The 18,965-nt window shown below is 41.3% G+C and overlaps 1 protein-coding gene across 1 annotated transcript in view; it reads right to left on the minus strand.

Moving 5' to 3' along the window:
• The window catches only part of FSHR (follicle stimulating hormone receptor), a 189,235-nt gene that overhangs the window by 87,212 nt on the left and 83,058 nt on the right, over positions 1 to 18,965 (minus strand). The gene's annotated exons all lie outside the window — the stretch shown is intronic.

The following is an 18,965-nucleotide window of genomic DNA, read 5'->3' on the forward strand; positions in this document are numbered from 1 at the left end:
ATATGAGAAGTGACGTGAACTGTAACCCCTCATGTGCTCCTCCGTGCTCTATCTCCCTCCCACCTCCTGGCTGGAGGTGCCTGGGCAACCTTGGGAGCCAGGATTGAAAATGAAGGAGCTGGTGGTGCCCTGTGTTCTAAATCAAGAGCTGAGAAGCACCATGTGGACTACTACATGAAAAAGGAACACGTTCGTAAGGTCCATGATATTTGGGAGTTCATTGTCATCAAACCACTCTGATACCTACAGTGGGATTCTAGCATCCTGCATCCTACCTGGTATTTACTCATCAAATGCGCCTCCCTTCAGGGCAGTTGCATCTACCATCTGCAGATAAATGGGTGTCTGCAGGAAGTGTTGAGTACATTTTTGTCGATTGGCTAAGAAGGAGTCATGAGGAATATTGCTTGGCCAAATTGGGAGGAAACAACAACAACAAAATGCCTTCCCAAAACTGGGTCTGTGTGTGACCTCGTTTAGCCGGAGGTTCTGATCCTTGGTGACACCGTATTTACTGCCTGTGATTGAGTTGCTTAGCCTCTTGCAGCGAGCACAGCGGCTGGCTGCTCCTTATTGAATTATTGGGCCCTTGGCTTTTTTCTCTCTTTTTCAGTTATTTCATGGGAACAAAAAAAAAAAAAAAAAAAAAAAAAACACCCTGGCAACCTAGAAAGAGCAACTTTCTAACAATGGGGACTACTAAATTCATTAGCACATAGACTCTGGGAGGGTGTTCAGGTTAAGCAATTTGGACCCCCAGCTCTGTCATCTCCACCAACGCGGAGGTGCATGAGGCGAAATCTCTCATGTGGGCCAAAGGGAGTCCTTCATCACTGGCAAATCGCCTGAGTGCTCTGAGATCCATTTCCTCTGTGAGATGTTGCTGAGGCCCCCTGTCCCTCAGTACATTTTACACCCGATCCTTTGTAGTTGTCTGGGCTATTGAAGATCATATGAATAATGCATGTTATGCAGCAGGGAAAAAAAGCACAGAGTGTTATGCAAAGGTCATGTTGCTTACCGTTATTTTTATTACTTCACTGGAGTTGGGAGACCTTGGTTCTAGTCCTGACTTTGGCACTAATTAACCACTTTCCTTGAGTCAAATCAGTTACCTTCTCTGGGCCTTTGTTCCTCATCTATAAAACAACACAGTTGATCCAGATGATCTCGTGGGTCCCTTCTAGCCAGAGAATTCAGTGATTTTAATTATTTCTGTGATTCTGTTATTAAAAGGCAGCCAGCCATATCCTTGGCAGGCCTCTAAGATAGCCAGCTTCCATTTCTAACTAGCTGGGATAAAGGCAAGTGCTCCATGAAGCATCTTGATTATGGTACTGCACCTGTTCCCTTAAGAGCAGGTCCTGGGCAGGTGCAGGAGGGAGCAGCAGGAGGATAACCCTCAATGGCCATCCTTCCTGAGCCATCCTTCTCCTGGAGACAGTGTCAGCTTAGAGAGGGCTTCACTGATCTTTCTATAAGCCAGTGTTGATTCCTTATACTTCCTGAGCCTCTTTACCAAAGAAACAGAAGGGTGGGTGGGTCTGGGTATGGGTGTGTGTGTGGGGGGGGTGGGGAAAGGCAGTTATTGAAGGCTTTACTGTTCACTTCTGTCATCCAGCAGCCCCCTCAAAAGCTTCCTGAATTACTTTCTCTGGGCTCTAGGGTACCCTTTTTGCTATCCTTGCCACACCTGTAATGTAATCCACCCTTCTTCAACTGGCTTTCATCCTCTTCCCAGCCTCCATTTTCACTCTCTAATTCATAATTACTCTCTCTTTTATGCCCTCCATTTTCCACCTCATTAACTCTTATTCCTGGCACAAAAGTACCTCCTTTATGGGCTGCAGTGAAGGAACTACAAGGAACTCACATTTGGACACTTCTGAATTTGAGTTGCTTTCATTGTTTTATTTTCCTCTTTGGGATGGCGAGTCTAGTGCCTTCATAAACACCCCACATGCAAAGCTGTTATCCATTCTGCCCTTTGCTACCTTCTCTGAATTTCTTCGAATTTAGAAATTCAGGGGCTTATTTTCACCAGCTTCGTATTTAATTGATTTTACATTGATTTCTGAGCAGTAGATTTCTCTGTCCCATCCAAAATGTAGTCAAAGGCCTTCCTCCAGGGCCTTCTTTGCCTCACATTGGTCCTGAAAATGTCCTTATTTTTACAGTGAAGAGACCTATGTGATCGAGAAAAAGAAAGGACGTTTTTAAAAAGTGCTTTATATTTTATGAAACTTTGCCAGTGCCTGGAAAAATATGTCATCATTCTAGAAAGTGAGGAGGAAGGTGGATTCTTTCCCAAGATGAGTGTTTGGTTCAGCTGGTTAAGGCCACTCAAGATGTTGGGAACCATCAGCCTAGTTCAGTCTATGTCCAAGCCTCTTCTGTGCCTTGGAAACCTTTGTTTAAGCAAAAGCTTAGAGAGGAGCAAAACAATGAGGGAATTGGTCCCATTAAAGATGGCTGTGTGGGGCAGAAGAAGACAATGCACATCTCCTTCCTCACTTCAGCAGCTTCTGAGGGGCCCTTCATTCTCCTACATGTGTGTCATTTAATTGTGAAACATGCACTGGTCCATGCCAAGAAAATTTCCGATAATGAAGATCCTGTTAGGCAGACATCTTTTAAGTGTTTTGTTTTGTTTTGGCAATGCCATTGAAATGAGAATTTCAAGGTAGGAGCCAAGGAAGGAAACACCTTCTGTAGTTATCTTAAAAATGTACTTTCCTACACACACACGGGCTTCCCTCAAAGCTCAGTTGGTAAAGAAACTTCTGCAGTGCAGGAGATTTGAGCTCGATATCTGGGTTGGGAAGATCCCCTGGAGAAGAAAATGGCAACCCATTCCAGCATTTTTGCCTGGAGAATCCCATGGACAGAGGAGCCTGGTGGGCTACAGCCCATGGGGTCGCAAAGAGTTGGACACGACTGAGTGGCTCAAGCACCACCACCACATACATATGTCACCTCTCCCCTTTCCTCAAACAGATAAAATAAACAAGGCACAAGAGGCTATAATTACATGGTTAATTAATAACTGGTTGTCTAGGTTAAGATGCTCTTCACCTATGATGATGAGTATATTTTCATTCATTTACTCAAATTCCATTATAAGGGTTTCCTTGCTGGAGCTGTAGAAACAATGTCAAGACTGAGTTCCAGAAGACGGGATATCTGTTATGAGCCAGACCTCATAGAGCTAGCGGGCTTTGCAGGTGGAGCTCTTGGTAAAGAAACCCCTGCCAATGCAGGAGATGTGAAAGACATGGGTTTGACCCCTGGGTTGGGAAGATCCCCTGGAGGAGTGCAATGCAACCCACTCTAGTATTCTTGCCTGGAGGATCCCATGGACAGAGAAGCCTGGTAGGTGACGATCCATAGGGTTGCAAAGAGTCTGACACTACTAAAGGGACTTAGCACGCATGCATAGAGCTAGCGTTGTAGACCCATACAGGCAGTGTGAAGCCAGCAAAGTTACTTAACTTCTCTGAGTCTCAGTTTCCTCATATCTGAAATGGGGACAATGGTATTTATCTCGTGAAACTTTGTGAGGATGAAATATTAATTACATGTTAAGTATTTAAAGCTTTAATAAGTGTTAAAAGAAATGATATTTATTATCATCATTTTTATTTTTCCCTCGAGTCTGGTCTAGTGACTACAAATCCCTTAGGGTCAAGCACTTGGTTATGTGCATAGTTTGTCACCTGTTCCTCCAACAGGTGCACCAGAAATGTGCGCTAAAGGGATAGACGACATTTACAAGGTTTGAATTCCTTTGCCTTGTACTGATTCAAGCAGTGAAGAATAATTAAGTGATTATCAGTTAAGAAGGATTAAGCATGGAAGAGTTAGGTGATTTAACTTAGGCCACACAGCAAGTTGGAGAAGGCAATGGCAACCCACTCCAGTACTCTCGCCTGGAAAATCCCATGGACGGAGGAGCCTGGTGGGCTGCAGTCCATGGGGTCGCTAAGAGTCAGACACGACTGAGCGACTTCACTTTCACTTTTCACTTTCATGCATTGGAGAAGGAAATGGCAGCCCACTCCAGTGTTCTTGCCTGGAGAATCCCAGGGATGGGGGAGCCTGGTGGGCTGCCGTCTCTGGGGTCACACAGAGTCGGACACTACTGAAGCGACTTGGCAGCCACAGCAAGTTAAAGCGAAGTAAAACGTGGGCTTGCCAACTCCTGTGCTGATGTTTGTTTAAGCAGTTACAATGCAGTATCCTGGATCTTGCACTTATTTAAATTATGAGCAGCTACCTCCTTCTGGCTTGTCTTGGATACCTTTTCCCTTTTTTCCCCCCTAAAAAAATATAAGTATTTAGAAGAAAAGAAAAACATTCCGACTGAATATGCCTGTGGTAGAAATTCTGGTACCAATTTAAAACATCAAATCCAGATTTAGATTTCAGAATTCATTTGAATATATTTATTTCACAATTTGTGTATCTAATTATGTTTTCCTCTGTCACCAACCACAAGCAATTTCCCTCTATTTAGGATCATTGTGTCTTTAAATGTAAGACATAAGACCCAGGAATTACCATAGCAACTTGCTTTCCAATTAGGCTGCAATTGCTGACAATCAATATGATTAGACAAGGTCAGTGACAGAGTAAGCCCCACAGTGTTTAAAGAGAGCCGGGGAAGTACAGGGACCATGAGGAAATGAGAAAACGATTGGAAAAACCTCTCCCCAGTGTTGAGTATGAGCTCTTTATTGCTTGCTGCTTGCATAACCTAAGATGTCTCACAGAAGCAACAGTTTCAAACCTGCCAACAAGGGCTGGAGGGATGGAGGCTGAGAGATGTTTAATTGTTTTAGTTATCTTTTCTTCTGGTCCCCAAACACTTAACAAAACTAAAGACTGAAAATTACCAACTTGAAAGTGAGGATAAGCAGTAGCCGAGAAGTGAAAGTCAAAGTCGTTCAGTTGTGTCCCACTCTTGGCAGCCCCATGGAATTCTCCAGGCCAGAATACTGGAGTGCACAGCCCGTCCCTTCTTCAGGGGATCTTCCAGAGATCAAACACAGGTCTCCCACATTTTAGGTGGATTCTTTAGGAGCTGAGCCGCCAGGGGAGCCCAAGCAGTAGCTGAAGTGGGAGTTAATGAAGAGGCAAACGAGAGCAGCTGTTTTCAGCCCAGAGAGGGAACCAGGGTGTTTGAGAGGAAACACAGGGTGGCCCACAGCCAGATTTGCCTGGAGGGGGCTGTGTGAGCTGGGGAGGCTCCAGTCATCATGGATGTGTCACTGGCCTTGAACCCGGCATCATCTAAGCCCCTTTCCATGGCTTCCTCTCCTTCCTCCCTGTATCAGTGTCTGCTTTAAAGAAGAAAAACTCATTGCATTTTAGTAAGGAGTACAGTTTAAGCAGAAAAGTCATTATGACCACTGGGCACAAAGAAGTAGATAGTAGAAATACTTCTGGCACCTTTCTGGAGCTCCTCAAATTCACATCTGTGTTCTACCATGAATTCATAGCAGGTTGGCTTAAAACATGAGCATCGGGTCCTCACCCACTTGATGAAACGAGGTGATTGTTCTAGTGGCAAAGTCACAGACACTTCTCAGACATAAAGCAACACCACAGAGAGCAAATGCAAACCCACACACCTCAGGAGCATTTGTGTGGAGGAGACCAGACTCAGCTTCAGGGGGCTTACATGTTTGCCTTCCAGCAGGAGAGACAAGGCTGACAGACTTCTGCCCTGATCCTCCCCACCTCCCTCTCCCCTTCCCAAGCTATTCTGTCTACAGATTGAGTGGAAGGAAGCCAGTTGTAACCTGGGAAGGATGAAAGCTGGAGCCCTTGGAAGGTGGTGAGGTTAAGCCTTGGGTTATCAGAGTATCTCCTGACCCCTGAGAAGATCCTGCACGGTTAAGGAAAGGCAACCTGTTAACCGTGTGGTTACCACTCCCCCCTCTCTCCTCTAGCAGAGAGTCTCTGAGGCACTTAAGAGCGAGGTGGTAGGTGCAGGACTCACAGCTGGTGGCTAAGTTTTAGTTTTCCACTTGCTTATCAGTTGTGTGACCTGCGAACAGGCTCTTTAGTCTCCAGGTCTCATGTGTAAAGTGAATAAACAATTCTCCTAACTACTTCATGCAGTCAAAATCAAAATTAAGTGATGTCTGTGAAAGCATTTGGCAAACTATAAAGCATTAAACACAAGAACACATCTTTGGAACACTTACGATGATCACTATCAGGGCTGTTGTGACTCTTATCTTGCTTTGCGGGGACCGCCACCCCACTCCCTACCCCATTCTGTACTCCTTTCCCTCGTTCTCATTATGCTTTTTTTCCAGACACTGGTTTTCGAGATAAAACCCATAACTCAGAAACAGCTCGATAAATTCACTCTAAGAACCATTACTGTAGCCCTAGCATTTCTTTCTTCCAGAGAAACAGATAGAGAGGTTAGATAGAGGGTGACATTTAAAACATAAAATGCTGTTGGGAGATAGAATTTAGGCATTAGGGATAAAGTGGAGGAAGTGTTTTATTAAAAAATTCTACTTTGTGGGGCTGGCCTCTTCCAGTGCCCCTCACAAAATGCTGCAGATGCTGCTGCTTCCTCTAACGACACAGGCTCCCCACTGTCATGTTTGACCTGAGTATCTTTAAACACCAATGCTGGTCTTCATAGGCTTTACGCATAATGTTGCTCTTGTAGAACATGGGATGACTATGTAAAGACAAACTATATTCCTATATACTGCTGGAAAGACAAATCACAGGTTGCAAGAGAGGGGAGAGGACAGGAATCCTAACAACATCTAAGGGAGGTCCTTGTGTATAGCTTTCCCCTTTTGGCATGGTTTTATCAAGTGCTTTATTGGATTTCACACTGCTTTCCATTGTCAAAGGGTCTTTACCAGTGACAGAAGGGAACAAGGACAGTGAACATTTTATATACATGAACATCATGCCCATCTAAGGAGCAAAGCTGGGAAGTGTTAACTCTTTGTCAGTATCCTCTTTGCTGTCTCCCACCAGGAAGGCATTTTGGATCAGAGTACTACATTGTGATGCTTATATTAGTTTTAATCCCCCTTCATTACACCTCTGCCAAGTGGCATTTAAGAATGTGAATCTACCCTGGTTCCTAGTCTTCTTTCAAAACTTATCTGCCTGTGAGTTTATCAAATTATGAAATTTTAGAACTACAGAATAAATCCAGATTAGAGGATTCAAGAGATCATTTATTTCCAACTTTCTTAGGAATCTAGGACCCCAAAAGGATGAGTGTTTCCTAGCTGCTCAAGACTTGCATGAGTGCTGGTAGTTTATATTGCCAGTCATCAGTTTTGCATTTTCATGAAGGAGTGCAGTCTTGAAACTACGAGCAAGAAGAGAGTTCCAAGCACACTGGCAGGCCAGTAGGAGAGAGGTTTGAGAAGGCAGTTCATTTTAAGTAGTCCTTAGATCACAAAATGTAGAACTTGATATGTTCTGCTTGAGGTGAATATCATCCACAAGCTCAAGCATGTAGCTTGTATTTTATCTTATTTTTTGTGCAATTTATTTTTATCTTTTTACATTATTTTTTATTGGCGTATAGTTGCTTTACAATGCCATGTTAGTTTCTGTTGTACACCAAAGTGAATCAGCTCTATGGATACGTACATCCCCTCTTTTTTGGATTTCCTTTCAATTTAGGTATCACAGAGCACCGAGTGGGGTTTCTTGAGCTCTGCAGTAGGTTCTTTTAGTTATCTACTTTATACATGGTACCAGTACTGTGTACATGTCAATCCCAATCTCTCAATTCATCCCACTCCCCCTTCCCCCTTTTAGTGTCCTTATGCTTGTTTTTTACATCTGTGTCTATTTCTGTTTTGCAAATAAGATCATCAATACCACTTTTCTAGATTTCATGTATTTGTGTTAATATATGATATCCATCTTTCTCTTTCTGACTTATTTCACTTTGTATTATTTCACTCTTATTCACCCTCTAGGTCCAACCATGTCTCTACTAATGACCCAGTTTCTTATGGCTAACTAATATTTCATTCCTTATGTGCACCACATCTTTGTTATCTATTCCTCTATTGATAGCCAGCTAGGTTGCTTCTATGTCCTGGCTATTGTAAACAGTGCTGCAATGAACATTGTGGTGCATCTTTTGAATTATTATTTTCTCTGAGTATATCCCAGTAGTTCTATTTTTAGTTTTTTAAGGAACCTCCATACTGTTTTCCATAGCATGTAGCTTTCGTTTTAAAAGTTGAGCAACACTTATTTCTCTTGCATTCTCTTTCTCCATTATCCATAAAAAATTTGTGGACAGGTAGGTATAGATACTACATATGCTAGATTCTAACAGAAAGATAAATATATGTTACCATATGCTTTAGATTATCTGCTGTGGACATTAACCAACATCTTTAACCATGGTACTTATACTACATAGAGGAGCAAGAAGGTTAATTATTGTTCACATTACCTACCAGAACTACTTCCAGAAATTGTCATGAGGGAAACTGTGCTTGATAACTTGCTGCTTAAGAAAATTATTTTCTTTTTCTTTGAGGCTCTAAAATTTATTACCACCAAGAAGAGATTTGTTATCTTTTATCTCTGTGTCATCATCTTCAGTCATCCTTTATGTTCATTGCTTTCTGTGTGTTTACTCTGTACCCTTCACTTAAACATTGTACCATTTTGAAGCTTTGAATGTCCCCCAAAGACTTATGTAGAGTCTCTTCCTAAGTATTTTTGCACCTAGCCATCAGTTCAACATTATTTTACTTTGATACATTAGTTTCTCAAAACACCTGCTTAAACATTGGAATTTCAGATTCTATTATGATTTGGGGAGTCTAAAGTATGATTCTTACTGGTGTTTGTCCCAAAACACAAAGGCCTCATAACTATAACCACTTGAAATGAGTGGGAAAAGAAATCTGGAGCAGGCTTGGTACTGGGGAGGGCTGGAGCAACCTGAAAGTCATGATTAGAAGGGGAGCAACCATTTGCCAAGAATGTGTCTGTCCAGTCTCTGGATCAGCTTCTCTTTAGTGGTGTCCCTATGTAAACAGGCAAAACCAATTTAATGCCCTGTGCTATACAGGGTAAGGACTAGAAGTCAGTGATTGTTCTTGACCTACTTTTCTACTAACTAGCCCTTGGCCTGTTGACTACTAACTTCACTGAAGTGAAGTCGCTCAGTTGTGTCTGACTCTTTGTGACCCCGTGGACTGTAGCCTACCAGGCTCCTCCATTCATGGGATTCTCCAGGCAAGAATACTGGAGTGGGTTGCCATTTCCTTCTCCAGGGGATCTTCCCGACCCAGGGATCCAACCCAGGTCTCCCACATTGGAGGCAGACGCTCTAACCTCTGAGTCACCAGGGAACTAACTTCAATAGGGTATGTGTATTCCTGTGATTTATGTGCAGATGATAATACCTATTTCATCACTTTACTAGTATAATGTGAGAATCAGCTTAGTAACATGTGCTGAATAACAAAATCAAAGATAGGTAGGAAAGAGCTTTGAAAAATTAGCTATATTTTTGAAAGGCAAAGTATATAACTAATGTAGGCATAATGATAACCAGCTTGGAGCTGCTATGGTAACATGAATTGCCCAGTTTGTGACTGGACTCACTCAGGTATCATTCTTAGATCTATTATCCCAACCCCAACTTCTCATTCCACAGTTTTAAGAGATTGTTTCATTTGTTTTAGATTCTCAGCTATTCTCACATGTGAATGATAAGATTTAGCGTGTTCAGTTTCTGTTGCTAAATACATCCTTTCATGTTTGGATATTGTTTATATGCAGGTTTTGACTTCACAACTGTGTGTGTGTGCATGAAAAAAGTTGCCTTTGATGTCCTCAATATCTTGTTTCTACAACTTCTATCATTCCTTCTTCCTCAAGATGCTCAGCACCTTCAAGCAGCCCTAGTTTGTCAAGGCAGAAGGTAATCTAAACTGTATTTTCCACTAAGATATTGGTTACCTCCTTCTGACATCTTCCTGTCTTCAAAGGAGAGCCAGAGGAAGGTGATTTATTACAACAAAGCATGAAACAGTGATGTTGGGAGTCCGGGCTGATAATGGAAGTTGAGATGAAGGCCTCTCTATGTACAGACACATAGATATACTGGGTAAAAGGTCAAACAGCCAATTAAGAAACTATGTAAGTAATACCATCCTCAACCTGGTCAGAATGGTAAGTGTACATTGAAGCCAAAGAACAAAGGAAAAATTCTAATTAGGTTAATGGCTGGTCTTGGAGTTTCAAAACCCACTGGGAAGATGAGCCCAAATTGCAGATTTGTCTTTGTCTGAGAGGAGTCAGAATGAACCTACCTGCATAAAGTCAAGAGTCAGAAAGACTGTAGACTAGTGAAATGGAGGACTCTAAAATTCTACCTAGTGACTATGGAGAAGCTCAAGGAAGCAGCCTGAGTAGAAATAGTCATCTGCAAGTATTTATAATACTAGATGAGTGACACACAATTATGTTGAATGAAAATTTACAGTGACTTCAAGCAAAAAAAAATTACTTAAAAATTATCCCAAACTGGAGAAAACAAGACTGCTCAACAGCAGCAAATGAGAAACTGTTAAGATAGCTCTTTACTAGATCATGAAACTTGCACTGACCATACTTCATCCTTCCTAAGATGGATGGGCTGAGAGTATATGTTACAAAATCATAAAAAGAAATACCACAGGAGAGAAAATAGTTATACCTCCTTGACTAAGGATTAGAATAAGACTGAAAGATTTAAAACTAATTATTTTTAAATGTTCAAGGAGATAAAGATGTAGAAATCACAAGATAAAAGATGACAGTGTGAAAAAGGATAGATGTGTGAAAAGAGTTAATGAGAAATACTGATGTAAGAACAAACAGGGGATCAAAAATGTAATTGGATTTCATAATGGACTAGAGATAATAAAAACAAATAAATGAATTAGAAAGTAGACAAGGCAAATCACTTCCAATACAACAGCAAGAGAAGTTCCAATACAGAGCTAATAGCAGATCCAGGAGAGAAGAGGGTAGAAATACTGATAAAAACTTTTCATGTCAATGTATGGCAAAAACCACTACAATATTGTAAAGTAATTAGCCTCCAGCTAATAAAAATAAATGAAAAAATAAAAATATAAATAAAACAACTTTTCTATAGTTGAAGAAAGACTGCCTTAGTTTGAGGAAACCACTAAGCCATAAGCATAAAAATAAAATCATATCTATACTCAGTAGTGAAAGTGTAGACAAAGGAAAAGAAAATCTTAAAACCTATTAAAGAGGAAAGAGTGCCAAAAATTAGACAAACAGCAGCCTTCACACAAGCAACAGTAGATACTGGAAGATAATAGAGTTACTTGCTGAGAGTGAAAATTCTGGTCAACTCAGGTTTATAACTTCACCTAAACTACTATTAGTAGGTGAAGAGGGAGCAGGGTGACATTTTCAGATATACTAAGACTGAAGAGAGCTTAATACTCGTACATGGGTAATTTGATTTTGTTTTTCACAATTGAAATAGGACATTTTTATGATTAAAGCAGTACAGGCTTGTTTTAGAAAAAAACAAGCAGTGCATAAAATTATAAAGAACAATCATATTATGAAGAATAGTTTTTTATCAACAAGAAGGAAATTGACCCAGAAGAAACAAGTGGCATTTAAGAGCAAAATCCCTGGCAAAAGGATAGTAATATTCAAGTATTCAATTAAAAGTGGTACTAATTTGGGGCTATTTAAAAACAAGATAGAACTAAAGTGCTATACAGAAATGACGTGGAAAATTGCAAGGGGGAGACCAGAATTAAAGCACTCAAATGCTGTGTTACTCAGGTCAAACAAAGTAATGCTAATTAATTTGGGGGTTTGATAAATATGTTTTAAAAATGATAAGATATCTATAAAATAGAACATATAACTTCCAGAATAGTAGAGAGGAAAAAGAAGAGACCAAAGAAATTGTTCTGGTGACATTTCAAGTACTCACAGGAAAGGTTTTATTATTGGATGTGCATACAGTGCATGGGGCTTCCCTGGTGGCTCAGTGGTGAAGAATCCGCCTACAATGCAGGAGCCACAGCAGACATGGGTTCAATTCCTGGGTCACGAAGATCCTCTGGAGGAGGGCACAGCAACCCACTCCAGTCTTCTCGCCTGGAGAATCCCATGGATAGAAGAGCCTGATGGGGTACAGTCCATAGGGTCGCGAAGAGTTGGACACAACTAAATCGACCCAGCATGGCACGGAATATATGTGCACATGTGCTGGATGCCAAAGGTCTTTGTATAGCTCACAAATCTAGTTCCATGAAGCCCCGTACATATCCTAATTGTAAATCTAAAGCAAAGTTTTAACAAAGGCATAAGCTCAGAATGGTAATTTTTCCTCGGTACTCTGGTATGAAAAATACAATTGTACATGTTGCTACAGGCAACTGATTCTTTATCTCTGAGAAACCAGGCTGCAGGTGTCTCTAGGAGCCATTTTACATCCTTGTTTTCTGGTCAATTTTTGAGGGAGTCCAAAGTCCTTTTTTCTGATGTTGCCAGGTTGTTTCCTGGAGAGCTGATGTCTGTTACATGGATTTCCATCTAATGATATTCACCATCCGCTCACCACCATGTTATAGAGATAACGTATCCCTTTTAGAGAGATCTCCATCTACAGTGCTTTCCAGCCTCAGCCTTCATGGAGGAGGGCACAGGGCAACACACACACACACTCGGTCTGTCCTCTCATCTTTCCAAAATGATTCACAAAAAAAGGACTGTTCTTGCGTATATGACTTTTCAGTATTTTTTCCTGCATTCTGCACAGCTTTTCATTCAAACTAGTGCTGACATGTTCCCTGTAGCTCCTACTTTTTTCCAAGCTGAGCTCTTCCATTTATCATAGTCATAAATGAGTTCTGATTTCCCTGAATTAGGGATTCTTACCCTTGTCTTTTAACACTTTAACATCCATCATTTTCCTCTAAAACATACTGTCAACATACAATTTCATGAAAAAAGTTAGAAAAGAACATACATAGTGTCACATTTTAATTTAAAAAAATGTGTGTCAGCCGAGAAAAAATGTGAAAGGCTTCTTCTCACTGAAATGTTAACAGTAGATATATTACTATAAAATTATGTGGATTCATCATTCTTTCTGCAGTGTTTTTTTCTGCAGCATATATACTTTTATAATCATAAAAAAAAATCCTATCTTAATTGTAAAAACCAAAACCATTGCCATCAGGGACAGAATTCCTGGTTCCACAACCTATGGATTGCTAGAGGCAGGCAGGCAGTATGTAAGCATGCACTACCCATGTTGTGGTTTGGGAGCTACCTGCAAAAAATATGTTATTGCCCACTTTATATTTCCTGTTCAGTTGCTGTTAGGTTCATTATAGGAGTAGTCTCACAGAAGTACTACAGAGGTGGCCACAAACATACTATGGCATGGAAAATCAATGTGGAATTTGAGTATCTTGTGAGCCATTCATAAGATAGAGACCAGGGGTAAGTCTTAGGGGAGGCACTCCTGATCCCCGCTTTATTGTTGTTGATCAGTCACTCAGTTGTGTCCGACCCTTTGTGACTCCATGAACTGCAGCACACCAGGCTTCCCTGTCCTTCACCATCTCCTGGAACTTGCTCAAACTCATGTCCATTGAGTCAGTGATACCATCCAACCATCTCATCCTCTGAGCCCCCTTTCCTCCTGCCCTCAATCCTTCCCATTATCAGGGTCTTTTCCAATGAGCCATCTCTTTGCATCAGGTGGCCAAAATATTGGAACTTCCACTTCAGCATCAGTCCTTGCGATGAATATTCAGGATTGATTTCCTTGTCCTGGTCTAGTTTTCCTCCACCCCCTACTACTCAGAGGTTAGCATGTTACTCGATCTTTTTAAAAATCATGTGTTACTTGATCTTTTTAAAAATGGTTTACTGTCCATTTTCTGTCTCTTGCTCAAAAACTCTAAAATCCATGTGGGCAGTGATCTTGCCTTAGTCAGTGTTATTTCTCTAGTGTCCAGCACATAGTAGGTGCTCAGTAAATCTATGTGGAAGGTAGATTTACTACCTACATGCTAAATGGTTATATGCATATGGTGGGAAGCATAGTAACCCTGAAGGTAGGGGAACAGTCTGAATAGAGATGAGAAGACAAGAAAAGGAATAGCATGGAGATGGGGCCACGAGGAGCCTGACTTGGTTGGCCCGGAGGGTCCTTGGAGGTAAGTGGTAGCTATGTTGGGTGGTTGGGGTGGGGTGAAATTATTAAAGGGACTTGAAAAGAAAACAGGAGAGAATGAAAATAAGGAGTGGGCATACTCAGGGCATGTGCTGAGTGCAATGCAGGATTTTCTAATATGACAGTAATTCAGGGCTCTGGCATTGATCCAGAGGAAATAGTCTCTTTCTCTGATTTCCTATAAAGGGAAAGTGGACACTGGTACAAAATCTGAAATAGGAATGGGTGAGATGGTTTCTTTTATTGTCTGTCTGTGATAATATTAGCCAAGTCAAACATTCAGGGTTTAAAGGCTTTGCGTTTGGAATCATTTTCAATTCAAACGACCTGACAATGCAAGATAGCTATACTCATACAGAAAGAGAACACTTAGGGAGATACAGACCTTTTTCTTTAGGCTTCTCTGAAACTCTAATTAAATGAAATGGATCTGTGCCTCATGCTTAGCTCTGATTTTTTTCATCCAGTGCATTTGAGAGGCACATTGTGAATATGTATTTGAACATTTTGGTGGTGCTCATTTGTGATAAGTATAGATAGAAATGGAATTCACTCAGTATAAAATGTTTACATGCTACAGTGAGCACGCCTCTGCTCTTTCTGAAAAGAGACAGCATGCCTTTTTGCTTAGTCCAGCTTCTGAGGGCGACATGTCAGGGAGCTCTTCCTGTCATGCAGAAATCCTGAGTTGTACTAGAAAATGGAAATTGCAATTAGAACGGGTGGAACTGAGATCCTGTCTCCTTTCCAGAAATGTGTGTATCTCTTATAAGATATCCAAGCTGCATGAAGAATTATTTTAGTCCTCATGTTATCTTTGATTTATGGCCCTAGCAGATTTTATTTTAACAAATATTCCTAGATTATTCTAAAGAAGGCTCAAAATAGGGGTTGCTTGGAAACAATGCAATGAAATAGTCTAGAATTGAAAGGGAATCTGGTCTTCTTGGTGACTCAGATGGTAAAGAATCTGCCTGCAACATGGAAGACCTGGGTTCAATCTCTGGGTCAGGAAAATCCCCTGGAAAAGGGAGTGGCTACCTACTCCAGTATTCTTGCCTGGAGAACTCCATGGACAGAGGAGCCTGACAGCCTACAGTCCATAGCGTCTCAAAGAGTTGGACACAATTGAGTAACTGACACTTTTACTTTTTCACTGGTCTGAGGAGTTTTAGATCAGGAAATGTATTGTTTCCTTGAAACTACCCCCTTGATACACTTGCCTGAAGGGAAGGGAATAGACTCTCTCAGCTCAATAGGGAGCTTCTTCCTGTCTCATCATCAAACATTTACCTTTGAGAAGTAAAGAGGGAGAAGTGATGCAATGATCATGGCTTATAGCACCTTCACTATCTTCCTCCATATACATAGCAGTTCATTTTGGAAATGTTTACAGAGATATACGCAAGGCAAATGCACATTCTTCTAAATCCTATTTTATACTATAAAATCTAGAGCTGATGCTTTTGAAACTTTAGCTTCCCAGAGTTTGCCCAGGGACCTGGTTCTGGGGCATTTAAGCTGTGGTTTAAAGGTGATCATCTATTCTTGTGTTTAAGAATTATTTGGAGTAAGAATCAGGACAGATCAGGTGTTGACAACGAAGTGAAGAGATTTCGAATGCCAAAGAAGGTATGATAGAACAAGAGCAGAGAAACACTGTACCTGAAGATAGGGTGGTCAGAGTAGTGTGGTAAGTGTGAAGGGGAGGCTCTGGCAATGTGACCAAGGATACTTGTCAAAATTCATCAGTGCTCTTGATAAAGAGCTGAAAAATTCATTGCTGTCAACATTTTATCCTCTATATTGGATGGCTACAGAATCCACATATGTGTTTGTTGCAGCATCTTCTCAAGTTTTTCAAAGATATGGTTTTGCTTTTAGTCATACATTAATGAATGTTGGAACAGCAATTTCTTTTTTTAAATAAAAGCTCTAAATGTGGCATATAGAGTTCTAAAGAACCAAATGTATTTCTAGGAGTGTTCAACCCTAGACTCTTGGAGTAAGTGCAAGAGTAGGTTTGGACTAAAAAGACAGAGTTAATAAGGAAGGAAGTGGCTTATTTAGTTCAGTCAACTCCTACCATTTGCATTGTTCACATAGAGGGTTGCCAAGAGGTAGGGACTAGCTGTATAGTGTTATGTCACCCCTGAACTCACTGATCAGCAGAGCCTGTTTTTTATCTTGATGCTGAGAACAGTTTATGGAAGAAGAAGGCGGAATATAGCAGATCTTAGAGCATTTGTAAAAGTACACCAAGACCTTCACATATTTATGTATTGGAGAAAACTAGGCTTGGGAGTAGTGAGCATTCACTTGGCTTTTTGCAGAAGAGATCAGGAAAACTCTTGTGTTTGGGCAGGAGCAGAATATTTCTCTTTCTGACCTCCTTGCTACCCAAGTTTAGAGAGCACTGAGGAATTTTAGCAATAGCCTGAGACAACTCTGTATGGAGAGCTGGGCTCCTTAACAACAGTTCTGCCAAATCAATGAGACTAAAAAGTTTCAGATATAATTTGAGTCTGTCTATTGTACACTGAAGGGTTTCTGTGGTGTCTCAGTGGTAAAGAATCCACTTATAATGTAAGAGATGTTGGTTTGACCCCTGGGTCAGAAAGATCCCCTGGAGAAGGAAATGGCTATCCATTCCAGTACTCTTTCCTGGGAAATCCCATAAACAGCATCCCATAAACAGGAGCCTCTCAGGCCTACAGTCTATGGGGTTGCAAAAAGAGTCAGACATAACTGAGCAACGCAGCAACACTGTACACCAACCATTACACTGTCTGGATATTGATGGACAAGCTCCCAGCATCCTGACTACAGAATCATGGGTGGGGCATTAAAAGAGTCAATGTTCTGGTGAATTCAGATATAGTTTCCCAGCGCATGGAGCTTCTTTCCTTCTACTTCTGTTCAGACTTTCCAAACTCAGTGGGAGTCCATTGTTCATAATGTGATCAAAAGATAAGAACTCTGGGAGCCTGCTGATTTCCTTAGGGAGACCTCAGATTCCCATTATGACTTTGAATTTGTTTCGTTAGTATCTGTCACACTGAACACTTTGTACTTTCCCCTTTAATTATGGAAGCCCAACAGTCTTCACAAAACCTTTTCTGGGTTCTCTTCACCACATTGATCTAAATGCCACCTCTTTGAATTGCCTTCAGCACCCAAGATTTGGACAGCAACATGGAGCTTGCTTCTGTTCTGTTTCGTAACCTCTGTTTCACGTGAATTCCTCTTATTTCTCTAACTACATCACAACTTTCTTGGAACCTAGAACCAAATCCTATCTTCTCTTTCAGCTTCTAATATGGAAGACTGACTGAGAGATAAATGGATAGATAGGTTGCTAAGAGGAGCTTAGGAACTTCTTAGAATGAATCTCACCTTGTGAAGTGTTCTTTCTGATTGCACAAAGTCATAAGCAGGTAGGGAGATTCACATTTCCAGTTGGTGAGGATCACCTATTCTGTTTATTACCTTTCCCTTCAGAAACCTTCTCAGCCTCCCACCTTTCCTCATTCCTTTTATACACCACACTTAAAATTGGAGGCATAACCTTGTTCAAGAATGTGCAAAACAGGAACATGGTAATGAACTCTTGTTGCTACTATAAACTTGATGAATGGCTTGTGGAGGAAGGGCATTAGATGGCACTCTCAGTCCAGTGATTAGCTCTGCGGCAATCCTCCCTTGGAGCTCATGCAGATCAGCATCACTTTCATTTTGCTCTAGGTTTCCTGTGAGCTTCATTGATTGTGCCTGGAATTTTTCTGGGTCTTGGCTGGAAGGGTTTCCCAGGTGGTGCTAGTGGTAAAGAACCAGCCTGCCAATTCAGAAGACATAAGAGACATGGGTTTGATCTGGAGGAAGGCATGGCAACCCACTCCAGTATTCTTGCCTGGAGAATCCCCATGGATAGAGGAGCCTGGCGGGCTATAGTCCATAGGGTCAAAAAGAGTCGGACATGATTGAAGTGACTTAGCACAGCTGGCTGGAAGGGTAAGGAACAAAGAAGGTCTCTTTGCTTCTTTCCAGCATTCCCAGCACTCCCTCCATCTCCCTTCCCTCAGCCCATCTCACTCATGACTCTAGCTGCATCTGCTCTGGATGAAACATGTGCTGCCTTGACTTGCACTGTCCCCCTGATCTTTGTCTACTTCAGACTTCAGGGGCAGAATCGCCTATATTCAGCCTCCTACTTTTTGCCTGAGATGCAGATATCCTGTCACAAGAAAGAGTGCTGAGGCTGAATTTGCTCAGATGAGCCGTATAATGGGTTTGCTCCTGAAATGGTTGTAAGTGAATTGCAATTTTCAGTGTCCAGTTTTGTTTCCAGGGTACCAATAGAGGGGCTTTCAGGACTAAGACAAGTGTTTTCCTAAGGGAATGCTACTGCTGTGTAGTTGCTAACTTGAGACCAGTCTCTCTTGTCCATGTCATCTCCTTCTCCAGGGAATCTTCTCAACCGGGGATCAAACCCAAGTCTCCTGCTTGGCAAGTGGATTCTTTACTATGGAGCCATGTGGGAAGCCCTTATCCAAGTGACTAGTTTTGCTAAGAAAAAAGGAGGACTATTTTTTACTATAAATGTGATCTGACAATGACAAAGATAATAAGAAAATCTTTCCCCTTCATCTGTCATTTGGTTATAACAAGCAAGCACCTGTTTACACATTTGGTCTGTACTTTT

Source organism: Odocoileus virginianus, chromosome 2, assembly GCF_023699985.2.
Source record: "Odocoileus virginianus isolate 20LAN1187 ecotype Illinois chromosome 2, Ovbor_1.2, whole genome shotgun sequence".
NCBI classification, from domain to species: Eukaryota; Metazoa; Chordata; class Mammalia; order Artiodactyla; family Cervidae; genus Odocoileus; species Odocoileus virginianus.